At 43.0% G+C, this 16714-nt stretch overlaps 1 pseudogene; it reads left to right on the plus strand.

Annotated features, from left to right (window-relative positions):
* The first annotated feature begins 13821 nt into the window (after positions 1-13821).
* Positions 13822-16714, plus strand: part of LOC138810013 (ferritin heavy chain pseudogene) — a 79796-nt pseudogene continuing 76903 nt past the window's right edge.

The following is a 16714-nucleotide window of genomic DNA, read 5'->3' on the forward strand; positions in this document are numbered from 1 at the left end:
GTTTTTTCCTTTATTTTTAGTGGAGGTACCTGAAAATGGTCCATGCCTTTGGATGTTAATGTGTGAGGATGTGGTGCTTGGAGCTGAAGCAGCTTCCTTGGCACCATGAGACATCTTGGCCAACACACTGAAGATAGCGTAGTAGAGAAAGGGAAAGAATTCTGCCCTGATAATGTTACTGAGTGGCTGAATTAACCATTCCTAACAGGGCAGCTTGCATCCCAAGCTTTTGTTATAAGAGAGAAACTTCTGCTTAGAATTTTTAAGTGTTAGTTATTTATCTTGGCTTTTCTGATTCCCTCAATTATACATTGAAAAAATAAATATAAGGACTGGTGTGAAATTTCTTGCAACCCCCACCCCCAACACTTGATAGTTGTATTCTTTGTTGTTGTTGTTGTTTTGTTTTTGTCACTCATGGGACTTGAACTCTGGGCCTGGGCGTTATCCCTCAGCTCTTCAGCTCAAGGCTAGTGCTCTACCACTTGAGCTACAGCGCCACTTCCAGTTTTCTGGTGATTTATTGGAGAGAAGAGTTTCACAGACTTTCCTGACTGGGCTGGCTTTGAACCATGATCCTCAGATCTCAGCCTCCTGAACAGCTAGGATTACAGGCGTGAGCCACCAGTGCCTGGCTGATAGTTGTATTCTTTTTTGTTTTGTTTTTTTTTGGGGGGGGGAGGGTCCAGTCGTGGGGCCTGAACTCTGGGCCTGGGTGCTGTCCCTCAGCTCTTCAGCTCGAGGCTAGCGCTCTACCACTTGAGCCACAGTGCCACTTCCAGCTTTTTTCTTTTTGCTTATGTGGTTCTGAGGAATCGAACCCAGGGCCTCAGGCATGAAAGACAAGTGCTCTACCACTGAGCCAACTTCCCAGCCCGATAGTTGTATTCTTAAAGTGACTGTGTGTTGTTCAAAATGAGCCAGGATTTAGCAGAAAGGTGGCATGAAAGGGAACATCTTGGTGGAGCTGGGATCAGGTTTGTCTGTGGTGCAGGAAGTAGGATTAAGGTGAGACAGTGCACCTTGGGGGATAGCCTAAGACTTCTGGAGCACAGCAAAATCAAGAGTCCGTAAGGCCACATAGTGCAAGTGATCATGAAGAACCAGAATAGACAAGACTGAAAATGAATCCTTTGCTTGATGAAAATAAGAGCTCATGGTGTGTTTAGCAAAGGCTTGTGAAGATCTCACGCATGGACGATATGTTAGCACAGAATGCTAGTGTTGTTAGGATTTGAATTTCCATCTACCCTGGGAACACCCATGTCTGGCTTACTGTGTTTTAGACAAGTCTTTGTGTACCTCACGCAGCATCCTTTTTCTTCCAGTTGGGGCTTTATGGATTTCCCGTATGCTCATTTCAGACATCACAGCATAGAGTGATTTCAGCTTCTTGTATATCTTCCATTTTGGCAAATGGATTTAAGTTGCCACAAGATAAGATTCACACACACACACACACACACACACACACACACACACACACACACACACACACACACATACACACACACACACACACACACACACACACACATTTGTATTTATATTGGTTTCTCATATTTTTGAGTACGTGTTGCCATCTAGTGGTTAAGTAATTCTTAACACTAGGAAGAAACTTGTTGGCATACATATCATGACAAAGATTTTCAAGTGATACAATTTTGAGCAAAGACCTTTATAAAAGATCAGTACCATATATCCTTCTGAACATGAGAAATTTGAAAACTAGTGAAGTTCCTATGATAACCAGTGACCGTTAGGCCACTCAGCTAATTCTTGGACTAACGGACTGGTTTTTGATTCAGAGATTATCGCATCTTTTTCTTTCAAAAATTCTTAATCATTTGCTCTTAAGATTTTAGCTGCTCACTTAGCTTCATTTTCCTTTAAAGGCCTGTACAATTTCTCTATTTCCATGAGGTAATTATATAATGAAACAAAAACAACAAAAATCACTTTTGAACACATTCTTTTTCCTCTTAAGGCTGTGTCTATATGACAGATAACTTTAACGCAGGCTATATCTTCTAGCAATATTTGCATACCATTGGGCAGAACCAGAGATTCTGAATTTTCACCAAGCTTCCCAAAGATGCTAAAACTGTTGTTCATGAATCATGGGGCTTCAGAGAACAGTCACTCCTATATCTGTCTTTAGAATGGGTGAGAAAAGTGGGGGTCACATGGGAAAATGAGGGCCAATAGGGAAAATTCATGAGTGTAGAGCACCATTTTATCAGAAGTGAGTAATTCCCATTTGGGCTGCTGTGGACCCAGGTTGCAGTCTAAAACTTCTGCTGCTTGTCTTGCTTGCTGGGACAAGGTTGGGGCCTCCCTGTACTCCTTGAGGCCCTCTGGGGAGTCTGATAACCTCCTTTCAGTGTGAGCCTTGGTCCTCTAGTTGACAAAAGTTCTGCATTTGGCTGTACACTGGGAGTTCAGAAGCTCACATGTAGTTGATGTCAGAGTTCTGATGTACACTGTGCTGAAGAGCTGCTGTGTAACAGGCCCCACAGGACACCAGCGGTTCCCCTCCCCTCCTCCTGTCTCCTCACCAGTTCAGTCAGCGTGGCATTCCCAGATAAGAAGTTTGGCTGGGGTCTTCATCTTCAAGCTTTCCATTCCCATATGCACTGTACGCTAACAGGATGGCCATGCTTTTTGAAGCATGTTCAGTTTTTCACTAAGGTGCCCAGGGCCTGGCAGACTTCATAATGATTTTTATGTCACGGCCACCTGCTCTGCACTGGGCCAGCTAAGGTCATGTGATGAGCCTGCTGCATCTGGGGGAGATTGGCATTCATAGGAACATGGGCTGGATTCCAGAGTTGTGAACCAGATATCTCAATGTTCTTGTGAGGTGTGTGAAATCAGAAAGGTGTCCAGGATTTCCCTTCAGAACATTTCCTATGGGATCCTGGGAGCGCTGCCCCAGAACTGAAGAGACTTTTGACTTTTTCAAAAATATGTTTTATTATAAAAATACTGTACAGAGAGGTTACAGTTATATGAGTAAGGTAATGAGTACATTTTGTATCGAGCATTCTTACCTCCTCCTTTGTTTTTCCCCTAACGTCCCTTCTCTCCCCACCTCCCCAACTTCTCCCTCCCCACCAAAGTTGTAAAGTTCATTTTCAACATAGTGTCTTGTACATCTCATTGTTACAATGGGTCAACAATGGGTATCTGTGTTTCAGCATTTTGTTATTTCCCTTCCCCTCCCCAAATTAGAAAAATGTATATACAAGATGCAGGGCAGCAGAATCAAATACAGTGAAAATGGGAGTTATACTGTGGGGAAAGAACATACAAAAGAAACACAAAAAATCACATAGTACATTTTAAATATGTTAAAAACAATAGCAAGAAAGAAAAAACCATTTGTGTCCGTATCTTGGGGTTCATTTTACTTATCATCATCATATATGGACATATATACATAGCTTTTGAGCTTTTCTGCTTGTCCTAGACATATACTAGTTATTGCAAATAAGGGAAATCATGGGACCTATGTTTCTTTGGGCCTGGCTTACTTCACTTCATATAGTTTTTTCCAAGTCTTTCCATTTCCTAACAAATGGGGCAATGTCATTCTTTCTGATGGAGGCATAGAATTCCACTGTGTATATATACCACATTTTCTTGATCCATTTATCTACTGAAGGGCATCTGGGTTCTTTTCATATCCTAGCTATGGTAAATAATGCTGCAATAAACATAGTTGTGCTGGTAGCTTTAGTATGGTCTTGTTTGTGATCATGTGGGTAAATGCCCAAAAGTGGGATTGCTGGGTCATGGGGGAGGTCTATGTGGAGTCTTTTGAGGAACCTCCATACTGCTTTCCAGAGTGGTTGAACTAGTTTACACTCCCACCAACAATGCAGTAAGCTTCCCTTTGTCCACATCCCCTCCAGCATCTGTTGTTATTAGAGTTCTTGATTTTTGCCATTCTAACTGGAGTGAGGTGGTATCTCAATGTTGTTTTGATTTGTATTCCTTTTATGGCTAGAGAGGTTGAGCATTTGTTAATGTGTCTATTGATCATTATTTTTTTCTGTTTTTTTTAAAATTGTGAAAATACTGAACAGAGGGGTCACAATCACATGGGCAAGATAATGAGTACATATTGGCCATTCTTATTTCCTCTTCAGAGAAGTTTCTCTTTAAGTCTTTAGTCCACTTATTATTATTAGGCAGTTGTTTCTTTGAGGATTTGTTGTTGGGTGATTTAGTTTTTTTAGTTCTAAGCATATTTTTTAATTAATTAATTAATTAAATTTGTCAGTTGTGGGGCTTGAACTCTGGGCCTGAGAGCTGTCTCTCAGCTCTTCAGCTCAAGGCTAGTGCTCTACCACTTGAGCTACAGTGCCACTTCTGGTTTTCTGGTGGTTTATTGGAGATAAGAGTTTCACGGACTTTCCTGCCCGGGCTAGCTTTGAACCGCGATCCTCAGATCTCAGCCTTCTGAGTAGCTAGGATTACAGGCGTGAGCCACTGGTGCCCAGCAGTTCTAAGCATATTTTAGATATAAGACCCTTGTCCATTGTATGGCTAGTTGACTTTTTACTTTTGACTTTAAGCACACACACACACACACACACACACACACACACACACACACACACACACACACACACACACACACACACACACACCGGGCGTTGGTTCTGAGGCTAGAATTCAGGGCCTGGGTGCTGTTTTTCAGCTTCTTTTGCTCAAGGCTAGCACTTTACTACTTTAGCCACAGCTCCACTTCTGGCTTTTCTTCGGGGAGGAAGGGTAGTTTATTGGAGATAATGGTATCATGGACTTTTCCTGCCTGCACAAGATTTGAACCATGATCCTCAAATCTCAGCATCCTGCGTAGCTAGGATTACAGGTGTGAGCCATCAGGGTCTAGCTAGGATTAATTTTTAAAAGGCTGTTTCTGTTACTTGTACATATATTTGTGAAAAGACTAGAAATTCACAGACTGAAAATAGTAATGAGATGATATACAGTAATAATGAATCCAGTTAAATAAATAATTTATATGTAATTATGGTAAAACATTAAAATAAATGTTACTCTTGGCTCTCCACAATTCTCTTTTCCCATTAGATATAAGTGTGTGTGTGAGAGAGAGAGAGAGAGAGACAGAGACAGAGAGAGGGAGGGAGAGAGAGAAGGGGGAAAGAGAGAGAAAGAGAGAAACAGACAGGAAGACAGATACAGAGAGAGACTGATAGAGACACAAAAGAGAGATGTTCACAGAATACTTTTAATAACCTAATTGTTATCCTTTTGATTAAAAATGTCTGTCAAAGATACGTCTTAAAGGCTTGGCCCCAGTGCAGCAATGCTCAAAGATGGGGCCTTTGGGAGGTGATTGGATCATGAGGACTCTGCTTTATCCATGGAATCAATAGATTAACTCATTTAGAGACAAAGCTTAATGCATTTGAGGAGATGCTTTGTTATAAAATCTTTCTCTCCTTCTGGTCTTCCTCCTCCCTCCCTCCCTCTCTCTCTCTTTCTCTCCCTCTTTTTCCTTCCCTCCTTCCCTCCCTCTCAGTCTCCCTTCCTCAATCCCTCTCTCTCTCCCATTCTCTCCCTCCCTCCCTCCCCTCTCTGTCCCTCTCTCCCCACCCCCTTTCTCTCTCACCACCCTGGCTTCTAGGAGGTGATGAGCTTTGCTTAGAGTCATGCTCCCTTCCATGGTGTTCAGGGCCCAGGAATAGTACAACCAAATGACTATAGACTAAAGTCTTCGTTACTGTGAGCTAAAATAAAGCTTTCCTCCTTTTAGTTGTTTTTTCCCAGGCATTCTGTCACAGCCAGGGAAAGCTGATTAACATCTTGGCCTTTCTATGTCTTTGGCCCTGTCAATCAAACTTTTGTTTCCTGTTTCATTTTCACAGCACCATTATCTCCTGATTCTTTTTCAGCTGCCCTAGATGGTCCTATGAGTCCTGTTTTCCCTCACTGTGTGAGGCTCTGCCATCCATTCTTGGGTGACTTTTCACTCTTTTTATTTTCCTTTAGTGACTAGAAGCTCTACTTAGTGCAGTGCTGATAACTAGAACACAGCTGTGTTTAACACTGGTTTTCCTACTGACCACCAGACTCATTCCCATTGTTTACTGAGCTTCTCACCATGCTCTACAGTAGTAGGTCCTGCAGAAACCTTAAATCCAACACTTCCCAGCTGAATTTATCCCTCACACAACTAATGTTTTCTAACCAGCTAGTATGTCAGAAGGGGCAGGGAGCCCAGAAGGTAGCAAAGTAAGCAAGCTGGGGTCCCTGCTGGGACAGCTCTAGGCAAAAGGCAACTTAAGTTTGCTTCTCTGCCCACCATCCAGCTAGTGACCCTCCATGTCTTCAAATCATTAGATGGGCCTAAATCAGAGAGTCTATAAAATGTTAGACTTATGCTTATGAGGACTGGGTGGGAAAAGGATATACCAGCACCCAGATGCCACTGAAAACTATGAAAAGGCTTTCCCTTAGGGCTCTGTCCAGATTGACACTACATCAACTGATTGTTTCCCAAGCTGGATAACTGTGATGGATTCTGAGATGGGTCCCTGCCCCAGCTTCATCTCTCAGTCCTTTCAGAGTCTTCACAGTGATTCACCTGTCATGTTTGTTCTCTTCAGGGTTGACCCCTCCCCAGCCCCAGCTGATCCCCTGAGATTACCATGAAGTACAAAGACTACACTGAGTCCTGAGGGGTGGGGGTGCCTTTGGTGACTTAGCTCTTACTTCTGAAGCAGTACTGTTGTATTAATCTTGTCTTAGAAATTCTCCATCTAAACCACTTCCTTTTTCCCTGCAGGGCTGATGTGCTGCTCTTCTGGGGAGAGCCATCTTCCCTCTTTGCCTGGTAAACTCAGCCTTGTCCCCCTAGGACTCCTCTGACTCCCAACAAGAGTGAATTACCTGTGTTCTTCCTGCAGCCTGGACTGCTTTCATCAAGGGCTTAGCCAGTTCCACCATGTTGACTTACAGACCTCATCGGCTCCTAACATATTTATCATGGAAGCCCCAGCATATGATTCATAGAGGTCCTTTATTGAATGTACGAACAATAAATAACATATTAATGTTAATATTTTAACTTTCAAGATGGCTTCAGAAGTAAAACAGTAATAATCACAGTACTTATTAAATAAGGCTATTGTTTTGAATATACCAAATCCTTTATATGTGCCAACTCAAGTAAAGCCCAGTTTTAAGTTGGGTGTTGGTGACTCAAGTCTGTAATAAGCCTAGCTACTCAGGAAGCTCAGGTCTAAGGATTGTGGTTCAAATCAATCTGAGCAGACAAATCTAAGAGACTTGATCTCCAGTTAACCAGCAAAATGTGAGAAGCGCAAATTTGCCTCAAATGGTAGACAACCAGCTTTGAATAAAAAAGCCAAGCAAGTGTGTGAGGCCCTAAGTTTAAGCCCAATACTGACACACAAAAAATAACAAAGCCCATTTTACAGATAAATACACTGGGGTGCAAATGGCTCAGTAATGTTAAATTTCCAAGGCAGACTCATGTCAGTTTAGATGAATTGAAAACCTCAATGACTGAGTTAAATTTGCTACCTGTGTGGCCAAAGGGGGCTCAGAAAGGAGTGAAATTACTCTAGAGAAGATGTAGTGGCCCAAGTTCTCTGACATATAGTTTAATTTAGAATGATAGTTTAATTTGGTGATATTATTTTAATTTAGAGTGATATTATTTTATAACCTCTCTCTGTTCTTTAGGTAATTGTTTAAATTATTCATTTCCAAAAGTTTGTTAATTGAAGTAAACTTTTAATGAAACCCTCTCATCTCAAGTTAGACAAAGTCATCCCTGGAGCATAATTATCATCTGATTTCTGTTAGAATGAGAAGAAGGTTATGAACATAAAATTGCCAACAAAAATACCAGGTGAGTTCAGTCAGAACTGGAGAAAAACTCAATTCAGGGAGATCCAGTCAAGTCTGGGAACTGCAAAGATGTTTGGCAAATCATATATCTCCTGTAAAAAAAACCAAACAAATATATTTTTGGTTGTGGTTGTCTATTCCTTCCAGTAAAATTTTACTACCATTTATATAATCTAGTATAAACATCTTTTGAGATGCTATGTATTCTGTGGTCACTGTTGAAATAGTTATTGTCTCCTTGAGTGAGACACCAGGACTTTATTTGAAGTATATGTGAAAAAGCCAATGTGTTTGCAATTTTAACTATGGGTTGAGTCAGACTATGTGTTGTAACTTCAATGTGATTTTCTCCCTCATTAGCCTGACTCTCCTACTCTCTAGAATCAAGATAGGATCCATATTAATCTTTCCATGGAGGCCTGGAGGATTTAGCTAATATTTTATTTGGAAATCATGTTTTTTGGTATCTGTATAGTTTTTTGGTGTGTATTTCACTTATTTACTAAAAAATCAAATGAACATTTCAAATATTTGTCAAACTTACACTTAATGCTGCACTGGGGCAGTTAGGGATGGTCTAACAATGTATAGGACACGCCTCCAGCCCACAGTGTGGTGGTAGCCAGCTAAAATGGTAAAACTAAGTCAAGCGCAAGGCAAACAGCCAGTCTTTCCATCTTCCTGTATAACAGAGCTAGAATTAGAGAGAGCAGGGTCATAGTGTTATGCCAAGGTCGCAGGAACCCCCTCAAGAAGACCACTGAGAGTCAGACTCTACAGCTGTTTTATTTATTTAAACGGGCTGCAGCTCGGCCTCGTCCTATACTCAGACACAGTGGAGCCTAGGAGGAGAGCCCCGAGCTAAGGATTTGCAGGTCTTATAAAGGCATACAAACACCCAGGTGTTTTGATTACCACCACGTGTTGCTTTGCTAGACAGAAACAAGCAACAAGTGGTCACTGCCTCAAACTTTAACCTTTCAATAGGAGAAAGAAGGAAGGGAGGGAGGGAGGGTAGCAATGATCTACTCAAGGTTGGGCCTCATTCAGAGGTCGTCATGATTGGTTTTAACCAATTGTGTAACCCTATTTCATATTCCCATGTGACCCTGCTCCAACCAATTAGACAAAAGGTAGACTGTAGGGAAATTTCTGGAAAGCATTTCCTCACTAACAAAAGATAAAAAATCAATAGATTTCCTCTACTCTTCCTGCATTTGGATGTGGTTTTGGGGTGATAATGGGTGCCTTTGAGGGGATGGTGGTTGGACAGATGAAAAAAGGGTACATTTTTGATAACACTAGAGAAAAACTAAACCAACCATACCACCAATCTTTTCCAGAATTCTTGTTCTGTGAGATAATAGAGATAATCTTATTTTTTTTTACAGGCATTTTCAGTCAGCCATTAAATTATTAATATCCGAATAAAGGTTTTGTGGATAGGTATTTCAATAAAGTTAGGCCCAAGTTTGTTTTGTGTGTGTGTGTGTATGTGTGTGTGTGGCTCATGGGCCTTGAAGTCTGGGCCTGGGTGCTGTCCCTGAGCTCTTCAGTTCAAGGCGAGCACTCTACCACTTGAGCCATAGCACAACTTCTGGTTTTCTGGTGGTTAATTGGTGATAAGAGTCCCAAATACTTTCCCAGCCTGGCTGGCTTTGAACCGTGATCCTCAGATCTCAGCCTCCGGAGTAGCTAGGATTACAGGTGTGATCCACCGGTACCCAGCAAGGCACAAGTTCTTAAAAGCCTAGACTACAGGGAAATGACTTGACTGGATGAATCAGGGAGGACTTTCTGGATAAGGCCATTTTTTTCTTTGTTTGGAAGAACAAATTTGCTGGTAGAAAAGGCAGGGAAAAGCATCCAGGTGAAGGACAGGCAGGAATGTGATGGTGATTTTAGATGCTAGTCATTTGCCTTGCCTTCTCAGTAGGACAGATTGATACCACTTGTGCACTTGACCATTTCCATGGGCTCTTTAATGTATTCAAGTTATGCAAACCCTGTAATTTGTTCTAGGCTTGAATCTACAACTTGGTATTTGGCATTTATGCACACATTGCTGTCTGTATTAACTTAATAATTTTCATGCAGCATTAGAAGCTTGGATCTTTTGTTATTCAGGGTCATCTGAGAAGCAGATGCCAAAGCAAAATTAAACACTTAAGGATTTTATTAGGGAGGTAGAGGGTGAGACCATCTGAGTGGGAGGTACTTGGGATCAGATAGTGAGGGTGGGGTGCCAGGCAGATGTCTCCTTAGACATCACAGATTCTAAGGAAGGTCTGGAAAGACCATCAGGGAGTCCGTTAGCCAAAGCCCCTGCTGCCAGAGAAGCCCCTATCCCCCAGGTGCGGGCCTGTCTGTATCCCTGCCCAGGCAGAGCGACCACCAGGAAGAACTCTCAGGAGGAACATGGAAGTTGGGCTCACACATGGCCATGCTAAGACCATTGCCTGCTAAAGTCTTTGCAGCTGGGAGTTTGTCAGGATAGTCTCAATTTGTTTCAAAACAATAATACTGAGAGGAAAAAGGGGGAAGAAAACCTACTAGGACAGATAGTGAAAGTAGAAACAGAGAAGAAAAACTTCACATGTTTCATAGATAAAGCTCCTAATCTTTTTGGGGTTGTACAATTCTTTTGTTACTGGGTTTCAGCTGTGGACTTCCCTGGAAACAATTCCCATACACAAAAGGACCTGTGGTCTTGGGTGGCTTCTCCACCTCATGTTAAGCCTCTAGCTTTCCCACAGCTGGCAACCCAGTGGCTTCTGCAGAGCTGTCCTCTCGCTGACATCTGGGCCCCTTCTGTCTGTCTGTTGTCTGTTCTGCTTGGGCAACAGACTGGGAACCCAGCAGCTGTCAGCCGTGTGTACTTGAGATACCTGGGCTGGGTCCTGATGTCTTCCCTTTCTGGGCTTTCATCTCCTAGGTTCAGACTTGTATCAAAGGCTATCCCTAAGCACTATTTCCAAGAGGACCAGGAAGATGAACTTGCCTCCATATTTGGACTTAAGACCATTACTTTGCCCACTTGGGTAGAGGATCTTTCCATCTTCCTTAATCCCAATGAACCCCTTCTCTTCAATGTGATAATTTACATTGTGACCTTCATTTTATCCTTAACTCTGGTGTGTGTGTGTGTGTGTGTGTGTGTGTGTGCGCGCATGCGTGCACACACACACACACACACACACACACACACACACACACACACACACGGGTGTTTTCTGGGGCTTGAATACAGGCCTGGACAGTGTCCCTGGGATTTTTAGCACAAGCCTAGAGATGTACCACTTAAGCCACAGCTCCACTTCCAGTTTATATTTGGGTAAATTGTGGAGATAAGAATCTTATGGGCTTTCCTGCTTCAGCTGGCTTCAAATTGTTTGCCTCAGATTTCAGCCTCCTGAATAGCTAGAATTAGAGGTGTGCTATCAGCCCCCTGCCCTTAACCCTCTTTTTATGCCCTCTCCAAATTCTTGTGCTCCCACACATAAGAATAAAATATACACATACATACATATGCATGCACACACATGCGCACACCCCTGCAGTAAAAATCCACATGCAACTGATTCTCATTTACAGCAGCTAAACTCTATGAATTGGCTGCAAAAATTGAGTTAGTTCATAGAATCGTAACTGCTTAGTGAGGCACAGAGATCTATACATAACCTTAAGTATAATATAAGGTATTAATCCTAAAGCCAAGTCATTTGCATAGATCTTATTTTCTTTAAAAGGAAAATGGTTCAGAAATATGAAGTGGATGCCATGTAGTGCTCAGGTTTATTTTCTCTCGATTAAACAAGTAAAAGGAAGGAAAGTGGGGCTGGGAAGGTGGCTCAGTAGTAGAGTGCTTGCCTTGCATGCATGAAGCCCTGGGTTCGATTCCTCAGTACCACATAAGCAAAAAGAAAAAAGCCGGAAGTGGCGCTGTGGCTCAAGTGGTAGAGCGCTAGCCTTGAGCTGAAGAGCTGAGGGACAGCGGCCAGGCCCAGAGTTCAGGCCCCACGACCGACAAAAAAGGAAGAAAAGTGTTTAAAGCAAACAGAACAAGTTCATCTGAAACCAAACAGCAAAACGGGATTCTTGTACCAGAGGGATCCCAGCGCCCAGCAGGTAAAGGCCATCTCGCTCCTGTCCCTTGCCTCCTCCCCCTTAGGGTGTGCTCCTGTCTGATTGGTTAAAGGGGAGATACGCGCGTGCAGTGGGGAATCTTGTGATTGGCTGCCTCAATTCCACGTGTACCGGCTGAGTCATACCCGCCCCGCCCTCCCCCCCCCCCCCCCCCGTGTTAAAACTGGTCCTCGTCTCCATCTTCGACTAAGCAGGGAGGCCTAACTTGCCTCCAAAGTGACTTGCCAAAGCCCCACTGGCTGTGCAGGTGTGTGTATGTGGAGGGCGCAGGGGGTGTCCGGGGTGTGGGGGGGAGTCCAACTAGATTGTTCCAGGTGGCCCAGCGCAGAGCATCCAGCAGCACCTGATCCCGCGGCCTCCTCCGCCCTCTCATCTCTCCGCATCACAGTTGAAGGCAGAGGCCAACCTGCTTCCACCCCACCTGGGAAGATGCTTGTGCGGCATCTCCAGTGGCGGTCAAAACACGTGAGTATTTGTTCTTAGGGTACTAATAAACTGTAGGCAATAATTAAATCTGTAAATAAATCCACAGATTCGTTAGGGCAAGGCTAAAAAATAATCAAAATGTGCAGAAAACATGAATACAGTGAAAAAATACCGTGTGTGTGTGTGTGTGTGTGTGTGTGTGTGTGTGTGTGTGTGTGTACTACAACTTGAAGTCTGGTGTCTTTATGTGCACTCAGCTTGCTTAATCAGCTGGTGTTCTACCAGGATGGAGTCACACCTCCAGCATGGGTTTTTGCTGGTTAATTGGAGGTGGAATCTTTACAGACCTTTCTACCTAAGCTGCCTAAGAAATGTTATCCTCTGGATTTCAGCATGCTGAGTTGGATTAGAGGTGCAAGCCTCTAGTGCAGACAGAAAAGTGTGTGAGACACTCGAACTTTTCCCAAACTCTCTAAACTATGAGCAAGCACGTGAGCAAGTTCCCAAACTCTGAACTCCACACCTCTAACATGGAGGCCGTAATTCAGCCCCCTCCAGGGACGGAGGGCATGCGGTCCTCTTCACATGGGACGTGCTTGCCACTGTAAGTGGCTGTCTGGCAGCCATGAACGTCCCCCGCAATGCTTCCCAGTCACCTAGGCTCACAATGTGGAGGTGACTTACCTGTCCGCCTGTCTGCGGCTCGGTCTCATGCCACAGAAGAATCAGATCGTGGTCTTTCTGTGCATGTCAAGCCTCTATTCTATAAAAGTATGGGAAAGATCATACTGCTTATTGTTCAAGGGCTCGTACAGACCGGGGGTTTAGCTTTCCTGTAAATACAATCCAGAGAGAACATAGAAAGATAAAGCCACATAGGAAGATAAAACTAAAGGAATGAAAGGCATTTCCTGATAGGTAGGGCAGCCTCACTTCTCCCAGCCTACAACAAGGTGTAATAACCCGTGGGGCCCGGATAATCAGTGTGGCCCCATGGCCCCGCCTGTTGAGGGGGGGCGGGGAGCGGGGCATCAAGAGGTGAGCCTCACAGCTGCACAGATGGGCCACCAGGGAAGAGCAGGGCACTGAGGGGCTGACGTCACCGCCCCACCGGGCGCCGCCAGAGGGGCGTGCCTTGCCGCCGAAAGCGGGCGGGGCGTCGAGCCCCACATGATGAGCTGTCAGGAAGTGATTGGACGGTGGGCAGCTTGGGGGAGGAGCATGAGTGGCGGTTTGAAACCGTTAGTGGGGAGGGGCGCAGCCTATCTAGGTATATATAGGCTGCCTGCTCCAAGGTGGGGGGAGGGAGGAGAGAAACCAGAGGCTGGAGGAGCCGTTAGGGGGAGTAAGGGAAAATCCGGGAGTCTCCTGAGGAGAGAGGAGTCCGGAGGAAAGCGGACAGTCCTGAGGAGAGGCGAGGTTAGAGGGAGGTGAGGGGAAGAACCGTTGGGGAGTTAGTGACTGCGGGGAGGGGAGGAGAAAGCCTGCCGGAGCAGGGCAGGCCTGAGAGGGCCAGCGCGCCTTGGAGGCCCGGCTTCGCGAGGGGCCATGCGGGGCAGAGGCCTGTGGAGAGGCGCCTCCCGGAGCCCACTGGCAGGCCAGGCCTGTGCAGAGTGGAGAGGCCTGCAGAGGAGGAAGAGAAGAAAGGGAAAAGCCTTCCCTTCTGGAGGTCTGAGGCTTGGAGGTTTGCAGACCAACTAACAAAGGTCAGGGGGTCAGGACTGCCTGTGGGAGGCTTGGAGGCTTGGAGGTTGAGGCTGCTCTTGGTTCTGGGGATCTAGCTCAGGACAAGGTGATCTCAGGACCCCTTTCTGGTGTCAAGAGTGTAAGTAAACTTTTGTCCACCTTTCACTGTGCCTCAATGGATTGTCTCCCTCCCCGGAGGTCATAAGTCATGTCTCCATGCTGTTTCTGTCTTCCCAGTCCAAGTCTGTCCTTGGTGGGGAAACCAGTTTCTTTCCAGGAAAATGAAGCAGTCTGTCTTTCCAATGAACAGCCTTTGGCTCTTCTATAAAGTCTGTGTGAAATTGAATTAAGAATTAAATAGCGGTTCCCCTAAGAATTATAATTATTTTTCAGTAATTTTTCAATATTTTCACTTTGCTAGATGAGCTGCCACTGACAGAGCTTTTAGAAAGGAAGAAAGATTTAACATTTACGTGACATATCACTGCATTTACACTTTTAAGTGTCACAAAAGTTCAAGGTTGTATCCTCAATCTTTCATATAGTCAACCAGCTAGCATGTAAATTATGCTATAATCAAAACAGAAGGCTGTGACATTGGGAAATGAGTCTGGAATTAAATCATTTAACTCCTTTTTTTCCTAGATTATATTTTTATTTAATTTTTCCTTTGGTGGTACTGATGTGTGAACTCAGGGCCTTGTGCTTGGCCATTGCTTGACTAGTGCTCTGCCATTTGAGCCAAACTTCCAGCCTTTTTGTCTTGTTTTGTTTTTGCTGGCTAGTTTGGAGACAGAAGTCTCATAGATTTTTCTGCCTGGGGTGGTTTTGACCTGTTATCCAGGTCACAACTTCCACATTAGCTACAATTATATGCATGAGTTACCAACATCCAGCTTTCTTTGCAGTACTGGCAATTTCCTGCCTTGTGTATCTTGAGATTTAACTTTTATTTCTGTTCACTTCAAAGGCATAAAAGATAAAGCTTTTATTTTGGACAGGTTTCTAGAGGCTTGTCTGATTTTTTTTTTTTTTAAGACTATGGACTAAAGACTTCTGTTTCTGAGTGCCTGCCCTCATAAGTGTAAAGCCAGATTGCTCACCCTTTTCTGTCTTGTTAGGAATAAAAAAATCTTAAGCATTCTTGTGCTTATTCTGTATTTTTAAACTTTTCATTAAACAAAGTACATAGTCTCCAATCTATACCCTAAATACACTTGAGATGAAATGAAGGCAAGTAAAATTTACTTGCAAATAATTATTCTGTCTTTGAATTCTCTGCTCTAGGCCTCTACCTAGATGAATGAAGCCTGTTGCTACTTGACTCAATTCTCTCCAGAATTCCTGGCTTACTGAGAAGCATTTGCTGTCACCTTAAGTTCTAAATCAAGGTAATCACTAGAATATTTCAACAATCTAATTTCTTCCAGATTGGTAAACTCACTAAAATGAGAATTCTTTCTTGGCAGCCTGAAAGCTGCCATAATTATACAAAAGCAGTTTGTGTTTGTAGGTTTTGGTAACATGATTGAGAAATTCTTCCCCTTTTCATTTAGCTCTGTTTATAAATGAACTACTTTGCATTTCTTCATATCTCAATGCATATGTGCTATCCTAATCAAGAATGATTAATAGAAGTTTCTCATATAATTTTTCCCCTAACACAATAGGTCTAAGCTGGGATTATTTAATTCAAATGTAGTTCTTGTTCTGTGATGCTTGCTGTCTGGCTAGGAAGGGCACAAATATGGAATTATTTGCAGCAACATAGAAGTGACAAATATGGGTTAAATAAATGGTTCTCACCCTGTTTTTGGGCCAGGCCACACATATAAATTGAAGTTTGTGAACAGCATTATCCTTCAAATAATTCTTTAGGAAGTAGCTATGACTCCACTCTTTTCTTGAAAACAGAGGATCACAATAACTCAATAGCTATGTACATATGACCTTATAAGATGATGCTAAGCAAAATGCACTCCAAGATATGGAAACAACAGGTTTTTCTTTTTTCTGTTGTTTTTAGTGTACTATATGAAGTTATTTCCTTTTTATTTCTTTTTTCCTTATTGTTTAGCCCTTTGTTGTTACTGTATTTGATTTTGGTACCCTGTGTATTGTACATACATTTATCTGAATTAGAGAAAGGAAAGGGAACAACAAAATTGTGAGAAAAAGGGTGAACCAATGCAACAATGATACTCACAAGACAATATATGTAACTGTAACCCCTCAGTACATCACCTTGACAAAATTAAATTTAAAAACATTAGTGGTAATCATAAATGAATAACACTACTAGTTTTTAAACAATATCCTTCTATTTGTCTATATATTTATTTTCTTTTTTTTAAATTAAGTAGGGCGATTCAGAAAGTAGAGCAGAAAACAAATCAAATACTGGCTTCCTTATATGGTCACTTAGTTGAAAAGTATCTAAATATAAATCCACTCATCAAAAGAAAGGTTATAGGGGTTTTGAGCAGGGTTCAGTGTGACTGGAAGTATGTTTTAAGTGGCATATAGAAGGTTGTATGCAGTA

The sequence above is a fragment of the Dipodomys merriami genome, unplaced genomic scaffold, assembly GCF_024711535.1.
Source record: "Dipodomys merriami isolate MVZ:Mamm:240054 unplaced genomic scaffold, mDipMer1.0.p SCAF_5, whole genome shotgun sequence".
In the NCBI taxonomy this organism is placed as follows: domain Eukaryota; kingdom Metazoa; phylum Chordata; class Mammalia; order Rodentia; family Heteromyidae; genus Dipodomys; species Dipodomys merriami.